Source organism: Gallus gallus, chromosome 2, assembly GCF_016699485.2.
Source record: "Gallus gallus isolate bGalGal1 chromosome 2, bGalGal1.mat.broiler.GRCg7b, whole genome shotgun sequence".
Taxonomy (NCBI): domain Eukaryota; kingdom Metazoa; phylum Chordata; class Aves; order Galliformes; family Phasianidae; genus Gallus; species Gallus gallus.
Window position 1 is genome coordinate 99,437,447 of NC_052533.1, and position 21,265 is coordinate 99,458,711.

Here is a 21,265-nt window from a genome sequence, read left to right on the forward strand (position 1 = left end):
AAAATAAAATTGCAAAATGGGCATAGCAGCTTATTCTTGAAAACACAGTATTTCCGTTTCCTCTATGTAAACAGCTTCATTCTGTAGAAGAGGAAAGGGGGAGTATTTATTTTATCCCTGGGGGAAATTGTGTCCTACTTCTATCTAATGGCATCCTCAGAAATGCACACAATAACAATAATCATTCTGAAGAAGAGAGAGAGAGATTACCAAGGCTCTGTTTTGAACATCTAAACTTTTCCATGCTAAAGGACATGACTGTCAGAAAGAACCTCGCAGACACCTTCATTAGATTAGACCCTTCCTCTCAAACTGGGAAGCTAAAAGTAGAAGTAACACAAATCTTTAGTCATTCTGAATACCTTAGTCCTGATTCTCTAGCAATTGCTTTGATGCTGCTGTTTATTTGCTCTAGAACTGGAGGGACCGATAAGCACAGCAGAATTGCACCTAGTGAAAGAGTACTAGTGAGAGGAAGGTTATAGGAGGTCTTCTTCTGCAAATAAATAGAAGCTCCATTTTTTGTTTTGTTTTGTTTTTCTTTTGCTTCAGCAATTTATTCTGATAGGTTGCTCTCTATATTCTATCTTCTGTGCGATTGCCTCATGGTGCACTTTACATGTAATATGCGCTACCCTACACCCAGTCTGAGGAATACTAACACTGATTGGTATTTGCGTTTTGAATACAACATTGACATCTGTCTTTCTGGTTGGCTATTTATGCTTATTTTTCAGCCTGCATGTCTTGGTCACACCTGTTCTTTCCAAAAGCCTGTTTGTACCCTTCCTGGCAAGGGGTTGGTGTCCTGCCCAGGGTCTCCTGCAGCTCAAGAAACAGACTGAGAGACTCCCTGGACTTTAACTAAAGGCAGTTTAGTCTTTGGGCACTGTGGTAAAGCTGCTTGGGATGGTGACTCAGAGCCCTAAATGAATGTCAGTAGTGGCAGATGTCCTGCAAAGAAACCAAAACACTTGGTCTAATTTCTCTGACATCTTTATTCAACTTCTCACTAAAAGGATGTACGTTTTTTTCAGAATTGCTCAGTGCTAAAAGGTGTTAGTCTTCAAGCTGTTAGTTATATGGCAATTATTAATGCTCTGCACCCTCCTGAAGCAAGTTTTTACATTTCCTTTTAACAGCATTTTAGACATGCCAGCTTCGCCTATTTGCCTAGTTAGCCTTATTTAGGGAGGAAAATGTTCTGTTGCCCTTTGAATTAAACTTTCTACCTGTTGAGTGTTCCCTGTTATCACAAATACAATAAGTGCCATCATCATATAGTTACTTTATTCTTGGTGTCCCTGGATAAACGATTTATGCACCTGAGAAATTGTAAAGGTTTAAAAACTTATCTCCAAGGATCGTTCCTGACTCTTAGTCCTAACTCTACTTTATATATGATCTGTTTTCTTTTATTAGTATGTCCCTACATGGCTCATTTAAGTATGCTTTGAAGAACAATAAAATTTGAATTTTAAATATTCAAATCTCTTTGTTTTAGGGTTTCCATTTGGTACATGATTGAGCTGTAAAATGAAAGAAGAGAAACTTGATTTGAACCATCTCTGTAGCAGAACAATGAAATTTTATATTCAGCAAACTGAACCATTTTAATAGATAGACAGTGGGAAATAAGAAAATACCAGTTCCTTTCTGGAACTGGAGAGGTTCAATTTTCTTTACAAAACTTGTGACATATCATGGTTCATATATAAGCAAGCTGCAGAAGTCGTGGTTACAAGGCACTGAGTCAGGAATTGTATTTTAAAAGGGAAGTTTAAACTTGCGTATGTCTCACGTATACACTTCACCATCACTAAGAGCTACCAGACTTGCTTTAGTTTATATGCAGCAGCATCAAGTCACCTTATTACCTTGCTCAAATAAATTCAGAAGCTCTATTAGATTTATCATTAAAACTGTGCTTTATTTCCCAGAAGTATACACTAGCTGTAGTTTTACTTCCAATGTTTTTCCCCTGTGACAACAGGACTGTTATGTGATTTACAAGCATTGCATTTTCCTTGATTAGTTTTATCTCTTTTTAAAGAAATAGTATCATGGCTAGGAAGTAATAGGCAGTAATAAGATGTAGCTTGAAATATAAGCACACAATATTATCACATAAAATGTTTATGGTTGAGCTCATCCTCTCCAGAATTTTTTCCTAAATTCCAATCTAATTCTCCTCTGGTGCAACTTGAGGCTGTTTCCTTTTTTCCTATCACTTGCTGCCTGAGAAAAGGGACTGACAGGTAGCTGTAGAAAGTGATAAGGTCTCCCCTCAGCCTCTTCTCCTCTAGAAAAAACAACCCTGCTTCCCTAACTCACTCCTCACAGCTCTTGATTTCTAGTCTCTCACTGTGTCATTACTTTTCTCTGCACACACTTGTGCATGTGCAGTATCTTTCTTGTAATGAGAGGTCCCAAACTAGACACAATATTCAAGGTGCAGTCTAACCAGTGGAATGTACAATCACTTTTCTAATCCTGCTGGCCACACTACTTCTGATGTAGGTCAAAATGGCATTGGTGTTCTTGGCCACCTTGGCTTATATTTGGCTGGATGTTCTATTTGAGAGAATGAAAATTTTTCACCGTGTCTCTGCTCCAAAAGTCTCAGGTTTACAAAAATGAAATGGTTTCCAAAGAAGACTTTTCTTGCCTGTTTGAATATTTATGCAGATTTTCAGATCAGGGCATTGTTTAAACAATGTTAGAGTGATCCCAGATATATAGTGATATTCTAAAGTCACAAATAAGTTTGCTTAGAACGTGTGGCACACACAGCTGCACTGTTAAAAAGGTATTTTTTTTTTCATTTAAAAACATCTTTTTCATGAAGGATACACTTTGACAGAAGTGTTTTGTTTTGTTTTTTTTTTTTGATATTGATACCTCCAATGCTCTAAAACCCTTTGGATTAAAAATCATCTATGCTATCTCAATTTCACTAGAGAAAATTGTATCATTGGACTTCCAGAGATATCTGATGAGAGAATAGTCACTGAAGAATGGCTAAGAAAGAAGGAAATTAATTACCAGTCATTTTGTAAGGAATCTTGCCTCTTCTCTGCCAGTAATGACTTGCAGAGAATTGACTATACTAATTACTAGAACTATATAAATTCTTTGACTGCCAGTAGGTCAAAGACTCTTGTTTGAATAGGCAACTTGACTGACAGTCAAGGTCATAAATTGCTAAATTGCTTCACTAAAATGTCAATAAATGATTCAACAAAATCCCATCCTCTTTTTGTGTGTGTGCGTGTGTGTGTGTGTGTGTGTGTGGCTTGTGGCTCTTTTTCTCCATTCTCCTGATAGTAAGTAAACATGCAAGTTCCTGAAGATGTTGCTCTGATGTTGGGGCTGGGAAGTCTGGGAATTTAAGTAGAATTAGTGATATGTCTATCTTATGAGAAATCTTACTTCTGCTCAATTTGAGACATCATGACTTAGAAGAGTTTCCTGTGAGTAGGAGATGCTGTCCAGAGTCTTGTGTGCTCTCTTAGGCATATGATCAAAAGAGGACATGTTCATCTCCAGAGAGGAATTAAAAATAGATTAGAGTAACTCAGACTCCACAACTGAAGACATGAAAGATAATACAAAGAGCAAATACTCTGCTTGAGCCAGATCTGGACTTATTACTGAACCCAAAATGATTTGGGAATCTGTAAGTTCAGAAAAGAAAGGTTTTATTGTCAGCTGTGAAATGGATAGTGAGAGGAAGAGGGACCATAATGCATGAGAAAAAAAAAAGTATAATTTGGGATTGAGGGAACGAAAAAAAAAAGGCACATTTTTAAGGTAAAGTTGCTAAACAATTAGGAGATTAATAAAAAATGAACAAGTCAAATTAGATATTGAAATGATAATGCATTTATTAAAATTAATAACATAATATGTGGCTTCCTTAAATATAAGACTTCTTGATTCCTTATTTTGTAGAGCAGGAATGGCATGTATGTTCTTCTGAGAATATTAAAAAATACTGCTCTTTTATGTCATAATATAAATCCTCTACCTTGACTGCTCAATCAGGTTTGTGCACAAAAATCCTTAAATGAAAATATTAAACAGATCTTTTCTTGTGAAGAACAGTCTGCTAGTGGCCTGAGTAAAGGCTTGAGATCTTAAAAGAAAATAAATACTGATAAAGAGAAGAGAATTAAGACCAGTTAGAAAACCATGAAATTTAATAGGCATCTCTTTATCTTTGTCATTTCTAAAAAGCCTATTCATCATTTCAATGTTAATAATTACATTCCTATAAGAGAATCTTGCTTTTCAGCACCAATATTTGAATTAAAAGACATTTAGTTAATCCTTTCCCTGATATATTCACTTTCCATGGTTCTAGAAAGAAACTAAATAAAGATCCCATATATGAAATGTAGCTTTATTTTTACTATTTTGTTTTGGATGTTGGTGTTTATACAGTAATCTATTTGATCCATCAGTAAAAACAATATTGTGATTATTTTAGCACCCTGGAAATGTTATCTTATTGTTGTGCTTTGTTTGCTGAATTATACAGGAATTATCAGAATTAGTTATCACTTCTGCTTTGCTCTTTTTATTAACGCTATATTTCAGTGGACTTCTTTGACAGAGCCATTAAGAGACAAGGGCAGTCTTCAGAGCAGTGCATCTTCTCCTGCATTTTAATATTTTGTATCCATAGAAAATGCTTCATTGCCAGTTAGAACTGACAAAAATGAAATATTTCACAGTTTTAAAAACCTGACTCTTTCTCTGACTGCGCCTTGGGCAATAATGCAAAGGCTAATATCCTGTCATAAATATGCAGCAACCATAAAATTATTCTTTTATTTCTTCACAGTTTCTTATAAGTTTGCTTAGGTTTCAGATTTGAAGAAGATCATTTTAAAGTATTTTACCATTGCAAAATACATGCAGCTCTTCCAAAAGATTTGGGCAGCATGGTTTGGGAAAGAAATTATCAATGTGGAATAATGGCACCACCTTCATGCAGCAGTCTGTTTTAATATGGGCAGTTTATAATTACTATAAAAGTACAATTGCACTTTATAAGAGGATTGCATGTCCTGAAAGATTTTCAAACTTTGTTTTGAAGCCAACAACAGTTTTCTGTCATTCTGCATTGTAAGGAAATAGCTGTACTCAGCAATCTTTATATTTGTTTAAGCAGAACCTGCGCAAACCTTTTGGGCAATCACAGCACTTTTCAGCTCAATGCATCCATTCATAGTATCTGTGTTCTTAGACATTGCATCTCCTTTCACGAGGATTTTTTTTTTTTTTTTTGGCTTCTATTATTTAAACAGGAACTTTCTGGTTAAGATTGAAAAGCGAAATACATTTAGTTCCTTGTCCCTCAAAGCAAAGACACATCTAATTCTAAATGACATAGATCTAAATTAAATAATGAAACAGACATGCACATTAGGAAAACAGATGTGAACCACATTATCCAGTTGAGCATTCCTCCAGTTACAGCATGACAGTCAAGGTGTGCTTAGTATTTGCTGAATGTGCATACAGTCTAATTGTTCCATTTAAGAAGAAACATTGTAATGACACTCATTTTTACGTGCAAGCTTGCAGAGTAGTGATATTTATCACTTTCATTTACTCCTTGTTTGCTTGATGGTGATATTCACTTGATTGCAATAATCTCAGGAGAGCATCTATGAAATTCTGTGGAGACCTTGCTGCATTTAGTGTTGCAAAGTGACCTATATTAGTGTACATTTGCAATATTATTTCAATTGAATATTGTTGAGGTTTCTGCTACAGAGGCATTAGAAGATCATTTGCAAGATTTAAATTGGCATAATGCTTAGAATTCAAGGCTACAAGACCACTTGAGGTTTCCATTATGATATTTTGATGAGGTGATTAGTCTAGGAAAATTATTTTATTTCAATCCCAAACCATTGGAAGAATCATTATATGTTATGATACATTACATTACAGTATATTCTAGTAGTGTGATTGTTTCACTATTGTATTCACACTAAAATAATGTGAATGGGAAATTAGAAACCCTAAGCATGACTTTTAAATAGGACTATAGGCAAAAACAGAGAACATTCCTTAATACATCAGGAATCTGAAGAAACATCAAATATTCAAAAAGGAAAGGAGAGAGCCAGAGGAAGATAACATCCTTTGCAAGAGGGTACTGAAGACTCTTGATAGTTATGGAATAAGACAGAAACAAACATAATTATGAATAATAATCAGAACTCAGAAGCAGGAAATTATAGAATTAGAAAGTGCTTCAAAAAGTCTTTTGATTCTCACTTCAAACCTTAAAAAAAGACCTATGACCTTCCTAACAGATATTTGTCTTACTGCTTAAAAAAAAAACGTATTAGCAGAGGCTGTATAATCTCCCCAAATGATCAACTTCAAAAAGCCACCAATTTTATCACTTTTGCTAATATTTGAACTGAATCTTTTTGCCTGTAACTTATGTTCTTCCTCTCTATACACGTCTGTATCCTCCACATTGTGTATTTGAAAATCATTACTGTACTCTTCTCAGGCTTTTCTTCATCAGGCTAAATAACCTCCATCCATTCTATCATTTTTCAAAGGTCAAAATTTCTAGATTCTGTTATTCTGATCTTTCTAAGTATGCTCTGATTGACCAACTTTTTTTCTCTTTACAAATAGTTCCCCAGCCTGGATATGGTTTAGCAACAGCAAAAGTGCTGCCAGAAGTAAGGTTAAATTGAATGATAGGAAGGGATTTGTTATGGGAGAAATTCATTACTGATTAAAATAAATCTTTGTTAAAAAGTGTCCAGGAAATATCACTGAATGTTCAGTGAAAGCTACCAAAACTGTGTGAATGAACAATGCACAACACATATTCATTTTAATTGTTCATGCACAGCACCTCATTTAAAATTAATTGCAACCACTCAGTGGAAAGGCTTGATGTTATCATAGAGAGCTTGGTAAAAAATATTATTTAACATGCAGAACCCACTAAGCTGTCAAGGAAATTGCTAGAAAAATATTATTTAATGTGCAGAACCCACTAAGCTGTCAAGGAAATTGCTAGAATTCTAAAAGGATGAAATGGATTGGGAAATAATGAAAGTGTCATTGTCTTTATAAAAATGGATGCATGAACTCTACAAGTCATGAATCAGCGTGTGTCGTCAATCCCTCCCCCCAACCCCCCTCCCCCAAATAAACAGATGGTTCAGAAAAAGGACAGCAGAGATGAGTACTAAGAATATCTTTTAAAAGATGTGAGAAAGAGAATTTGTACTGGTGGAGTTGCACAAAAATTTTGTGACAGAAATAATTAAGGTGTTGAATTTTCTGAGAGGATAAATAATGTATTTACACATACATATGTGTATATGTATGTATAGAAAAGAAGACAGAATGTTCAAAACAAAGAGTTAAAAGCAAAATCATGCTTTTCCAAGAAAAATCGACAATATTCTCTGTCTCTGCCCAAAAGGCAGGATCCAGAAACTCTTCTCAGCATTCTGGAAAGACTTTGCTCTCAACAGTCCCACCTATATAGAAACACAAAATCACGGAATCTTTAAGGTTGGAAAAGATCCATATGATCATCTTGTCCAACTGTCTACCTACCATGAATGATACAGACCAGACTATAGATTTCTCTTTTGGCTCCTGACTTCCAGAAGAAGAAAAGCTAGGTACTCATGTCAAAATCCATTCGTACTGCTCAGTGGCAGATCAATTTTCAACAGTATAACTTCCTTAATATCTTCTAGTTCTAGTCATAGATACTGTGACAATGCAATGTTGATATGAAAGAGAATAGAAAATGAGTAAGTGAACAACTATGAGGAAACTGACAACATTCAGAATACTATTTCTATTAGGGGAGAGATAAATCCCACTTTCTGGAGAATTAACTTGCATGATCGTGTGTTTTTACTGTCTGTGATTATATTATTATTGTCTTAGCATATTCTTCAGAGTAACTGTTCCAGACCATCAAAAGAGCTGGAAATATTAGCAAAGGAATCATCTGTTTAATGCCTTATGCAAAGCTTAAGGACGCTAAGTCTGATTAATAAAATAATAGGCATCACTGCTTTAAATGACAAGATAATGCAAACTTCAGAAAGCTATTTTTCCTGCCAATCTATTTTTTTTATATATATTATGATCATATTCATTTCATAACTGTCTAGTGACTAATGTGGCAACACTTCTTAACAATAAGTGTTGCAGAGAGTGCCATGCCTGGAGGTGGAATCATGTGTGGAAATTTCTTTATAACATAAGAAACAATAATATAAATTCAAGTTATCTTATTATGAAAAAAAAAAAAGCATTGTGTGATGCTAAAAAACTGGCTTGGTGACAAAAACATGAGAATAAGGGACTACTGTGATGAGGATTTTCAGAAACTGCTTTACTCTTCTCCCAGAAAGTAGAGCAGCAGTCATGATCCCGTGTGATCTCTGAGAAGGAGCTTGTTTGTCATTATGAATGACAGCAAATCTGGACAGCAAGATGCTTTAACAAATATCTTTTGCTTGTTGTTGTCATGGCCTTCTGAAACTTAAAAGAAATATAAGTGGGAATATTTAATCCCTTGTAAAGCAGCACAGCAAATTTCTGCCTACCTGTGATGAGGAAATTTTTGCTATGGTTAGTGTGAAGAAATGATTTTTTTTCTCCCAATATGCTTGCCTCTGGCAATTTTGCAGTACTCTCCACTACTTAATGATCTGTTATTTTTGATAGAGTTTAGTGATAGCCATGTTTTTTAGGGAACATCAAGATCATGTTTGTCATTGCTAGCTTAATTCAATACAGAGTGTTGTAGTACCTGTGTTTCCTGTGCATGACAAAGCATATTTCATCTCTCCAAGCCTGCAGCCTGGCTTGTTATTCTGTACCTTCTTCCACAGACCTCTATGAGTCAGCATAAGACCTCCATCTTTCAGCATAGTAACCAGGTTTCCCCCACCTAGCAATACTCAGTTCCATACTTTCCCTGCACCCAATGCTGCTTCTGTGTTTCAAATGGAGTAACTGCAATGAGAGGAATTGGCTCTGCTGACCCGAGGATCTGCAAACTGAGTAATGCTCTAATCCCATGCAGTATTTCTTGCTTCTTCCCACAAATAGTTACAATAGTTGCAGCAAAGATTTCTATGCTTATTTGGAAGAGTTTAAAATACTAAGTCTAACGCTCTTAACTAATAAATATGCTTCAGTAGAATTATATAAAAGTCTTTTTCTTAAAAGGAATCTCTTCTATCTGATATTTTTGAATGTTACCTAATTCCTCACATTGCTTGAAGTAATTTTTGATGGTGAAAACTAGGAAAAAGTACCATATTTCCATCGAGAAGTTTCAGCTCTTGCAAGTTGCTTAATACTTAAAAGAAGTTTCATGTTCATACATCTAGTACTTAAATTTAGTAATTAATTTAAATCCTCAAATGACTTTAACGATAATTTAGGGTACTACTGGCTTTAGGGGGATGTGTGCTAATTGCAGAAATAAATTTATTCACAGCGAATTAAGGCAAACAGGAAGGCCTTCAGCTGAAATACTGGAGAGAATGTTTGCTAAAGCTGAAATGGGTTAAAATGCTTCAGTTAGACTTTGTATGAGCAACTTAAATGAAACACATTTCAGAATTTAAACATGAATAGATAATTCATTTTTTTTTAAACATCTATGGAGAATTTGCCGAGAGCGATGCATGCTAAATCTTGAAGAAATGCCACTGCTTTAAATGCTTTAAGCTATGCAGGCACAATCAGAACTGAGTTTTTCTTCTTAACGGAGAACAGAAATGTCTGCTAAAATGTGTAAGCGCATATTTTCATAGCCCACGAGACAGCATCTGTTTATGCTTCATTTTGTACAGGTGCAACAGTAGATTTAGCTTTAATCTTGTGGAGGATCATTATACTTTGATATACTATTGTACAGGTGTAGTTAAAAACACTGCTATTCCTTGTAATTGAAAGCTCTGCTAAGATACTGCTGAGTTTACATAACGTTTTTCTATAGCTTTAGTCTTCCACTGCACAATTGGTAAATCAAATAATCACGTAATAAGAATGTACTATTACTTGGTGTGTCAACCATAGATGGATAGCAGATGTAGAGCTTTACAGGCTTTGTTAATAGTCTGATAAATATTCTATGAATTGCACTCATTCACCAGATACTGCTTTCCATTGGCCAAAAGCACTTTTGAATGCAATGAGATCAGTCTCCTTCTCTGTCTTTTGTTTTCTTTTGGTATATGTGATAGTCTTAAAGTCATGCTGTCATGCTGTTCCTTTATTTATTTATTTATTTATTTATTTATTTATTTGCCTTCCCCCCAGAGTTACAGGATCATTTGGTGAATATGCTACAAAATTGACATACATGGTTGCATCATCCAACTACAAGACTGACACAGAAATCTTTCCTTTTTTCTTCTGAGCAGGAGAAAAGGGATATTATCAGACCACAGAGCAAAGAAATATTACCATCTTCTGGGTATTCATCAAAGCAATTCTGGGGTCCTGTAAACAACCCAAGGGAAGGGTCTGCATGATCCTGTACACAGAATAGTATAAGGAGAGCTGAGAGCCCATACCTGCACTATCTCCTCCCAGGGATGTGCACTGCAGTGCAGACTGGTTTGACTTCCACTAATCAAAAAGGGTGGACCAGTCTCCATTTGGTCTTTCCTTTTTTCATCCTTTTTCAATACTGATTTCTACTCTGCAGACTACTGAAGCTAGGCAAATAAACTAAATGGGAAGATAAAAAGACTTCATGGCTGGGCCCTTGCAGTAAATTCTAATAATCTAATTCTTAATGCTTCTTTGTTGACAAGTAAGGGCATCAATATGTCCCTAAGGATAGCTAGCTGTCCGTGTAAAACACATTATCTTGTCATTTGCTGACCTAATGATTCATATGCTAGATTTAACCAAATTCTTTAAAACATCCAACTTAGCAGTTCTGAAAAAAACCTCAACTTTGAACTCTTTGATTATCCCTCCTAGGTGTACAATTTCACTTAAGAATCTGCAATGTTTCTGCACCAGAAAAAAACTTGCAGTTATAAAGCCCAAACAATCTGGTACCATAGAAGACACAGCTCAATTTCCAGCAATGGAGTTTTGGCTTTTTGCTCCGCAATTTTCCCTAAACTCCTTCATAATTTAAAAGCGTACTAAGAGTACGTAGAATTGAGTAGTATCTAAGTTAGCATTTCTTCACCCTCATGGCATGGCTGAACATTGTTTTCTAGAAATTAGGCAGTATAGTTGTTTTGACTTTGTGCAATATCTTGTAGAACCAAACCACATTTTGTTCATTTTGAAATATTTTCTTTAATTAAATGAATGCAATTAAAAAGAGATTTATTAAAGGACTGTCCAGTTTTCTCTGCTACAAGATGTGTTCGCTTTTCAGAGTTTAATTTACTTACTTTACTTTTAAGAGATTTATTTTAAGCCTTCCTGATTTGTTGAAATGGCAATTTTCACATTGTATAAGCTGTTTATAGATTTCAACTGCAAGAAGGTTGTTACGGATATGAATCTATTTTCCCTCCAGGCATGTCTGTCAAAGCCTGATCTGCAAATGGAAAAATAATTACGTACTGTTTCAGATTATGTTTTGATGGTAATTTGATACCTAATATAACTGAAACAGACTTTTCCTTTAGGGGAGAATAAAAACAGAAAAAATAAAACCTCACTTTGTTCCAGCAGGAGGAGGGCCTTTCAGATTACTCTAAAAAAACTGTAATCAGGGTTTGAACAGCAAGGGATATCATATCTGAGAGACTGCATGGGTTTGTCATCAAAGCCTACTAAGTGAAATATCTACTGTACTTCAGAAAAGGATTACTTCACCTAATCACCTGTCCCCATGGATAGTTGAGCAGATATATGTTGTAAGCACATACAGGTGTGAAACAAGGAAGCAGAAAGTAAACCCCAAGCTCTGGGTGGTGATACCTGTAAACAGCTTGTCTGCTTAGCTCTTCCCTTCCCAAAGGGTGTCTCTGCCATGGACAAAATTGAGGGAGCTCTTCAGCTCTGTCAGCAGAGGAGCAGCATCTCCCTTAGTCACAGCAGTGGTGAATTATATTTTTTCACGTTTTTTTTTTTTTTAAGTTAGAATATTCATTCATTAAAAAATGAAGAAGGAAAGAATAAATGAAAGCTGGTCTTGTCATTTAAATTTAATTTTCTATATGCACTCTACCTGATTTCTTAAATCTACCAAGATTCACAAATGCAGGGTTGGTAGTAAAATAATTAGAATCCAGCTCTAAACCTGTAAAGAATTAGAATTTTTGTAAGTATTCTACTTGGCCAGATGTGATCTGGATGGGTTAACTACTAAGTGGATGGCAATAGACTGGCAGGACTGCTAAGCTTTGTCACTAGTCCCAGGAACAATCAGGAGTTGATTACAAGCATCTTCTTCAGAGATCACCAAGGGGGATAATCTCATCCATAATCTTCCCACTCAGGATACTCTACAGTTATATGATAAGCAATGCAGAAAGGAGATGGTGTGCATGCTCATCAAGTTAGTGGGACACACTGTGCTGGGGGGGCAGTGGCTACACTGGGGTGCACGGCCACAAATCAGAGGACACCCAACAAGCTGGAAGATGGGCTGTTGGAAATCTCATGAAGCTCAGCGAAGGCAAATGTGGAGCCCTTCAGCTGGGAGAAGATAAACCATGAAGCCCTTTGGAGGCAGTTGGGCAGGAGAGGACATGTGGGCCTTGCAGCAATGAAACAAAACCCCCTAAGGTTGTTGCTAGCACATGCATAACCAGTTCAGATTAGGACAAAAAGAAAAATATATTTACAGCGAGAATGGTCAGTCCTAGGAACAGATTTCCCAGAGAAATGGTGGAATGTTCATCCCTGGAGATATTAAAATTCAGTTGGAAAACGCCATGGACAACTCAGGTAACTTTGGAGCTAGCCCCACTTTTAGCAGGGTATAAGGGAAGTGTTATGTCATGGCCTGAACTGATGATTGAACACCTGGTGAAGGGGGTGGCTTCACCAGGGTGGGTCCAATTGTGTAGAGGTAAGACTGGAAAACTGTGAAGTTTAAATTCTCCTCCTAGATATACTGTATGCTAAATATTTTTCATAAATGCTTTGAAATAGCTCATATGGAAAATATTCTACAAATGTAAAATAATATTACTATTATTATCATGCTTTACACAAATATTCCTAGCAATAAAAGAAGGTGAGAGATACAACAATATAATCCTATAAAAATTATATTAAACAGAAGTATCTATGTACAGAAGCTTTTAGAGGGTTCCATTAGGGATCATCTATTCTTCATGTTATACCAAATGGTTAGTAACCACACGGAAATAGATTTCCACCTGGCAGATATATGTACAGGAGATTGGAAATAGGTGCATTAAATAATAGAAGTAGAGAACAGAAAAAGAAAGACATAACAAAAACACTTTTAAAACGAAGCATAGCTATAGCACTATATAGTTTGTGGTTAGTTATAGTTATCTCTTTCCAGAAATTGTTGATTCTTTCCAGAATGAGTCTGTCTATAAATAGGTATGACTTACCCTTTATTGAACCATGTAATGATCCTTTAGCCTTTTCAGTTCTGAAGACCATAATGCTTTCTACTGCAATCTGCAGTAGTAATGAACTATCACTTAGTGAATCTTGATAGAGCTTATAGATCTGATATTGCTTCATTTTATAACTTTATGAGATACTGGGGTGGAAGAGAGAAGTCAAATATAAATCTGGTCTGTGATTATTACATGTGCATTTTAGAATGTCATTTTTTTCTCTGGGACAAATTTTTAAGACTTTATAAAGATCCGCATTTCTGCATTTCAGCAATTCTAAGATGCTGTTCTGTCCTGTCTACTGAACATGCGCAATTTTCAGTCTGAATTACTGTCTTCTGCAGAAATTCCATGATGGCTAGTTCAAAAGCAGTGCCTTCTATGTTATGATGTTGGTCCATAATGTCAGAAGCAGACATTGATGGTATGACGGTAGAGGTTGGACCTACCCACCAATATACCATTACATGTTGTTGCCATGTGACAGATGGCAGCAGAAGGGCAGTCTGACAGAATGGCGTCTGAGATGGAAGTGCATATGAAGCAAAGGGGTGTTGTTGGATTCCCCCATGCAGAAAAAGTTACACCATTAACATTCATTGACAACTGCTAAATGTTTACTGAGACAGAACACTGGATGTGAGCATAGTGAGATCGTGGGTGGCACATTTCAATAGTGGCGACAGCAATGTAAAAAGCCATGTTTCAGACATCCATGCAGATGTGTACAAGCATGGCATGTGGACTCTTTTTTATTACTGGCAAAAATGCATAGCTAATAATGGTGACTCTGTTGAAAAACATTTTGTAGCTGATGATTTGCTCTATCAACTTGTGTTGCTGTGCTCTTTGTATTTGTTGTAATTTCCATGGCAATAAATAGGAGACATTACTTCTGGAGAAACCTAAGTGACTAAAGAGACTTTCATCTTATGCAAGCTCAATACTAGTTAAATGTTATCTATTTTAGATCAGTGCATGAGGTTTTTTGACAAGGCTTAGATATACAAAATAACAAATAGGTTTTATTGCAAAAATTCTTTGAATTTTAAATAAGTAAGAAAAAAAGATTGTGTCATATAACTTTTCTAAAGTGACCAACAGAAGTATATGGTATAGTCATATATAAATAATAAATGCAAAAAATGAAAAATGTATAAATATTAAATGAATTTTTAATTAAAAGTTTTGGTGATTATGCTTATATATATTTCTAATGTACCTTTGGAATTGTTAAAATGAATCTTGGATGTTAACTAGCACAAATGTAGATTTTCTTAATCACAAAAATATTTTTGGTGACTAAGCAAAATCAAGTTATTGAAAATCAGTAATGGTTTTAAAAGTTTAGCTGAATTAAGTTCACAGCTGAATCACAAGTTTGTGAAAAAGAGTAGACTTACTAAACATATTATTTTTATGGTATCTTCCATACCATCACACATTCTTCTAGATTAGAAATGAAATTAATTTATTTGCAGTCATGTGCTAGATAAACTTGAATACATGACAATATTCTGTTGATTTTATTTTTATTTGTTGGGGTTTTCTCATGTTATATCCTGCGTACTACAACCAAGTTACACACCAAGTTTTGAGGTTTTTGTTGTTGTTGTGTTCTTTCATTCTTTCTCACTCAGTTTGAGATGGATCACTACCTGCTGGACCAGATCAATTCTAATACATGCCATTTTACAAAAAGGACCAGGAAGAGAGAAGGCTTCTAGCCTTTCCAGGGGCACATCTGAAGGATGTAGGTGCTTTTAGAATGGCCCTTCCTGAGCAAGCGGCCCATTTCTTGCTCCTATCCATGCAAACATCATCAGCAGGTGATCACTGAGCCTGGAGAATGATTAGGTTTGCTACAGGCTCTGCTCTGTAGTGCCAAGGAAAGCCAGGTGGTGAAAAATGAGATTCTGCATCATTTTACAAGGTGGGGTTCATCCTCAGTGTGAATCAATGAATATCCAATACAGTCTAGTCTATGATTTGCAATGTTTTTCACCTGAATTATATTCTTGATACTTGTTTTGATTCTGCATCATTTCTATGAGTGATTTGAAAAAACTGTTTTGATTTATGTTTCTGAATTTGATCAGCTAATCCTTGCCTACAGAATTGCTACTGCTGTTTCCGGATAAAAACAAAATACATTGTACTGCCTGGAGGGAGATGTTTTTCTCTCCTATTTGATACCTAGCATTGTCCCTGCTGAAATTTATTTGTTCTGATTTCTTCAGCAACTCATTTCCATGCCATAGCTGTTCTGTCATTGTCTGATTTGCTGCACTTTCCACTCTTCAATTCATGTTTATTGAGATATGACAGAGTAAAATTTTAAAGCAGAGGAAACAATGGTGACCACGTGCCTCCTTTTAAATCCAGTCTGCTGGGCAGCAGCTCTGGTGGGGAATCAAAACATCCTTTGATTTCTCTGCAGATAGAAATTACCCTGTAAGATTTGCGCTGGCTTTGCATTTTCATCCCATTATTTTTAATGTGATCTTATGTTTTGGGTAAATTTAAAAGGAAATGATTTAGTAGACATGTGCACATACTTCCACCTCATAATCTTGCTTGTGCTTTGAAAATCTTTCTGCAGAATGTTTAGTTCGGGTATAAACAAGATAACAGAACCCATGAGTTGGACAAAGTATGAATAATGATCAGGTAGTTTATCCTCTGCAATCAGTGTTTGATTTAGAAATATATTAATTTTTTACTTTAGAGCAATATTGCATATCCAATTCAACTTTTGTATAGCTTACATTAAAAATTAATGTCATGCAATATATGGGATAGAAAAGAGCTGCAAAATATTTTTCAGGTTTTATCTTCATTTATGTCAGTTCCTCATAGACTAGGGTGGGATTTCAGAAGAGTGGGACTAGAAGCAGAGAAATGGGCACTTGGAAGCATGCTGCTTACTGCTGGTTTGTATTCTTAAAAATTCAGTTTTTCAGCATCCCTTCCATAATGCAAAATAATCTTTAGCTATCCTGATACAGTGGGAAAAAGAATTAAAGTGATGCTGAAAACTCATGTTACATTGTGGACTAAGTCTCTATATCCACATCTGCTTGGGTATACAGTGATTTCACATCCAGAACAGAAATGCAAGATTTTCCTTTGGACACGCTAGGGAAGAAATCAAGCAAGCTTTGACTTAGAGGTGATCTGATAAGCTAAACCTGCTTGTATTCACTCTACTGTTTCTAGGACAGGTTTTGCAGTGAATGGTCTCCAAAATCATGCGAGGTTTTATTTCAAAGGAACCTATCTCATTCACTAGGGAGTAAATGCTAGTGTAGATATATCCTCACACATTCAATTAGACTGCTTTGGCTCTACTGTCTCCGAAGACGTCCCGTTGTGCATGGCAGCCCTGCTTCCAAAACAGATGGCAATTCTGGTATCGGGAAGCCTGCATATAAACTCTGAAATAGAAGCTGTTGCAACATCTGAAAATTCCACTGTGGCTTAAAATTGCAGCCTGTGAAGGATCTTATCGTGGAGCAGAGAAGTACCAATAATAACTTCTGTCTATGAAGCCTTGCTTTGATCTACACTGAAATAATTTTGCTCTTTTCAAGCCATCTCTATCCCAGAAAGATATTGATGTATCAGGAGTACAGGAGAGCAGTAGGAATTCCAGCAGGAAGCTGGACAGGTGGGCTAAAAGAAATGTTTCTAATAAACAAACAAATAAATAAATTACAGGACCCTACTTATGTTTGAAGGAGTTTAAAAAGATGAAAGAGTGGATCCCTACCAGGAGCAGCATATTGGATTGCTTTCTCAGGGCATCCATAGCTGCTCTTCCATTTGGCTCCAACCCAAACTTCACTTGTGCTAATAAACATTGCAGTAATGTTTTGTATTTGTAGCATAGTAAGGACCAAAACTGCTTCCACAGCAAAAGACATATTACTCCTGGCCCTATCTCACCCTGATTCCCATACAGCAAACAAACAGAAAAATACCAACACTAAATGCTCCCTGGAGACAGTCAGCCAAATTATGCTCTGCCAAATGGTGTGTCAGCTCTTGCATGCAGCCAACAGCTGATTTCATCTGTAGTGCAAGATACAGGCAAAGCAATAGTATTTGAACATTTATACCTCTTAATGAGGTCATGATTAATACACTGTGAGTGTTCCCAGTCATGTTATTGTGGTAAGGTTATTGGAAAAAGGAGGTTGCAGCAGTGGGGGAATCAGTATTGTACAATGCAGAGACTTAAACATTTCAGTTCTTTTGACCATTCGAAAAAGTAGAGCTCCATTGAAAGGAAAAAGGAGATTTAGAGAAGGACTGAGGTTCACAAAGCCTTCCACCAATCTAAGTTTCAGACTTATACAATGTGTGAAAATCTTTAAAACAATGAATTAGCTATGGTTTCTTTAGAGCATAGTTAATAAATACGGCTGCAATCTGTTAGAAGAGACACACTGATAATGAATATATCTAGAATACAATACAGTAGGATATTAAAGCTGTTCAAAACAGTGTTTACCAAATATTTTTTTTCTACCCATAAGGCAACAGCTTTTTCTTAGGAGTTCAATATGCCACTTCTCAATTTAAACTGAGGGAACTCTGAAGAACACAAGGGCTAAAATCGCAGCCATTTGGAGCTCAGGATTCCCAAAAATGAGCGTTTCTGATTTTGGTGCTGCCGCTTCCCACTCTCACCCACCTTCTGAGTGCAGAAAACTAAACGCAGCAGATTTTTCAGTCTCCTTTCCCTTCCTCTGACTGAGGGCTGAATAAATAGGCTGAAGCCGTAGCCTGAAATCCGCAGCCGTATACTGCCTATCTCTAAAGACACTGGAGATTTTAAACTTTGCTAATTGCAGGAAAGCTGTGCAGAAAGTGTACTTTTTTTTTTTTTTTAATGTCTGAATAGATTTTTTAAAAATATTAAACATCTTTTTTTTTTTTTCCTTTTTTTTTTTTTTTTTTTTTTTCCAGTTTGCTTTTAATGGCTCTGCTGAGGACAGCTCCGCTGTTGTTACAATGGATTGCTTCTCTTTGTAAAGGCAGAAATTCTGATTCCCTTCAAGCTGCTATTGATTTTGGCACACAGAGACTTCACCTCCCCCGTTTGCAATGCACTGTGCTCTTTAAATTGTGGCGTCAACAGCCGCCCATTATCTGCTGCTCATCCGGCAGGTCGCTGCACTTGAGAGGGGAGAAAACCTCTTGCTACACCGCAGTGTGTCACACCACCATTCGTGTTGTGAAATTAATCCTTTCTGAAACGTTAAAGACTTGAAGAAGTCTCAGATATAATCATTCCTGATTTTGGAAAAGATTAACAATTATGGTCTTATTTTGAGAGTTAAATTTGAGACTTTTTAGCAGTCAATTTACCATGCTGATAATATGATTCATGCTACAATAGGTATCTGTTCATGCAGTAGGGATGTAGAAGTAGAAAAAAACCTTTTATTTAAAGCAGGTCAAACTGATGCTGTGGCAGACACCAATAACACTTTTTAACAAAGAAAAGTAATGTATCATAGAAGCGGCAGAAAGCAGATAAACACATACAGCTGTACTGCCAGTCATCCGTAACATACTAATCTCTTAAGAACTGAAAGGGTATAAATTATTTAACATTTAAAGTGAGGAAGAGACCAAGTGTGGCAGAGAGAGAGACATGAAGATCAACACAATGATTCACAAAAGTATGCATCGTTATACTAAGGTCACTGGGCTCAGATACTGTCCAGAACAGTTGATTGCAGGATTGTATTATTTCACCAACACCTAATTGTCAAAGTGATCTTTTTTATGCAAGCTGAAAATTCTGTGAGTTTTTCTTTTAAAGTTCCAAACTGCAAGATCTATTATCCATATTCCAAATTGAAAATGAGGTTCAGTACAACATACATAACTTTCTTTTTTCTCATTGTCATCATCATCATAGAATCATGGAATCACCAAGGTTGGAAAAGACCCACAGGATCACCCAGTCCAACCATTCACCCATCACCAATGGTTCTCAGTAAACCATGTCCCTCAACACAATGTCCAAACATTCCTTGAACACCTCTAGGGGTGTCTTTATTTCCAAGTATTTCAAAAATAAAAGCGAAGTCGTGTCATTTTTTTGAGTGAAACACTGAGACTGAAATGAAAGGTGTACCCTGAGAGGACAGACTTGAGAAATATGTTTTATGATAGCTAGATAAGAATATATTTCAGAAAACAGTAGTCCTGTCTCTAGGAAAACAATTAAAAGTGTATTTCTTATAGTAAGCCATCTTACAGACATTTCAAAAAATGACTTGTTATTCTAATTACTATGTTTAATGCATAAAATACTTGCATAAAGCAGCCTCACTTGCTCTACAAATATGTCTACATTCTTCAGATTCATTAGAAATCATATTTTTCTTAAACATGAGAGGTCTGCCAGTAACTTGTCTTACAGATACTTCACATGAAATTGTGTATTTTTTATATTACACCAGTTATATAGTTTTCACAAAAACATATGGATAAAAAGGCAGTACATATATCTAACTGCTCTTCTGAGAGCAATTAAACACTTGAAACTAGAGTAAGATGTGTTGAGACCATGCAGATGTCCCCACTGTGTTCCATTAAATTTTGAGGGATTGCAAGGAAAAGGGAAAACTGGCAAGGGAAATAAGATATGTAAAAAAAAAAATCTTCCTGCCAAGGCAATTACAAAACAATCTTAGTTTTCAGTTATGCAGATTCCTATCTAGCAGTCACTTTTGTCCTATGATTTTTGAGTTAATAAACATGAGCTGTTTTCAGCTGAATGAAATTTTCTTATTTGAAGAAGGTACTTGGATTAAATAGTTGAAAGCAGGGAAGATACTGGTGAATATTCAATTACCCTTTGATTCATAAATAAGTTATTATTAGTCTGGAAAGGCTTCAGATCATTCATTTCATTTTGTTGTGTTGTATACTATCTACATTTGATTGCTAATCCCTAACGAGTGTTTTCTGTATTTAAAAATTCTGGTTGTTTTATTGAACAATGAAATGTGCATAATTATTTGTATTATTATTATTATTATTATTTGTATTACTGAACTCAAAGCTGTTCGTACTTTGTAATTCAGGAGAGGTAAAATATTTTTAAAATGTATCAAGGACAAAAAAATCACTGAACTCTGATTTCATTTTCCATCTAAATTCATAAACAATCTTTTATTAGTTTAATCAGACAGAATCTTCCCAACATATTTTAATTCAGCAGTGATACACGTCAAGCTGACTTGACACTGTAATTGAACAAGTTGATGTTGGTGAGTCTACTCCTTCAACAAGGTGTTTAGTGTGGAGGATGAAGTCTGAGCTGGCCTTTAATCCAAGGAGGGTGCTCAGGTCCATCTCTGCAGTTATCACATTGTATTTATACAGTCACAGTTCCCCACACTGAAACTCATCTTTTGTAAATGCTCAAAATTGGATGGCTAGAGTTGATCCTGATATTCAGACAAGCACTGAGTTTGACAACAAGTGATTTTGTCAGCACTTAAAAAAAAACAAAAACCACAAGGGGTGATGCAGAAGAATGGGAATGCCCTTGCCTGCCCCTCAATTGGTCACACAACAGTGTCCCCATCTTGGTGACACCCAGAGGAGGAGCAGAGCCAAAGTCA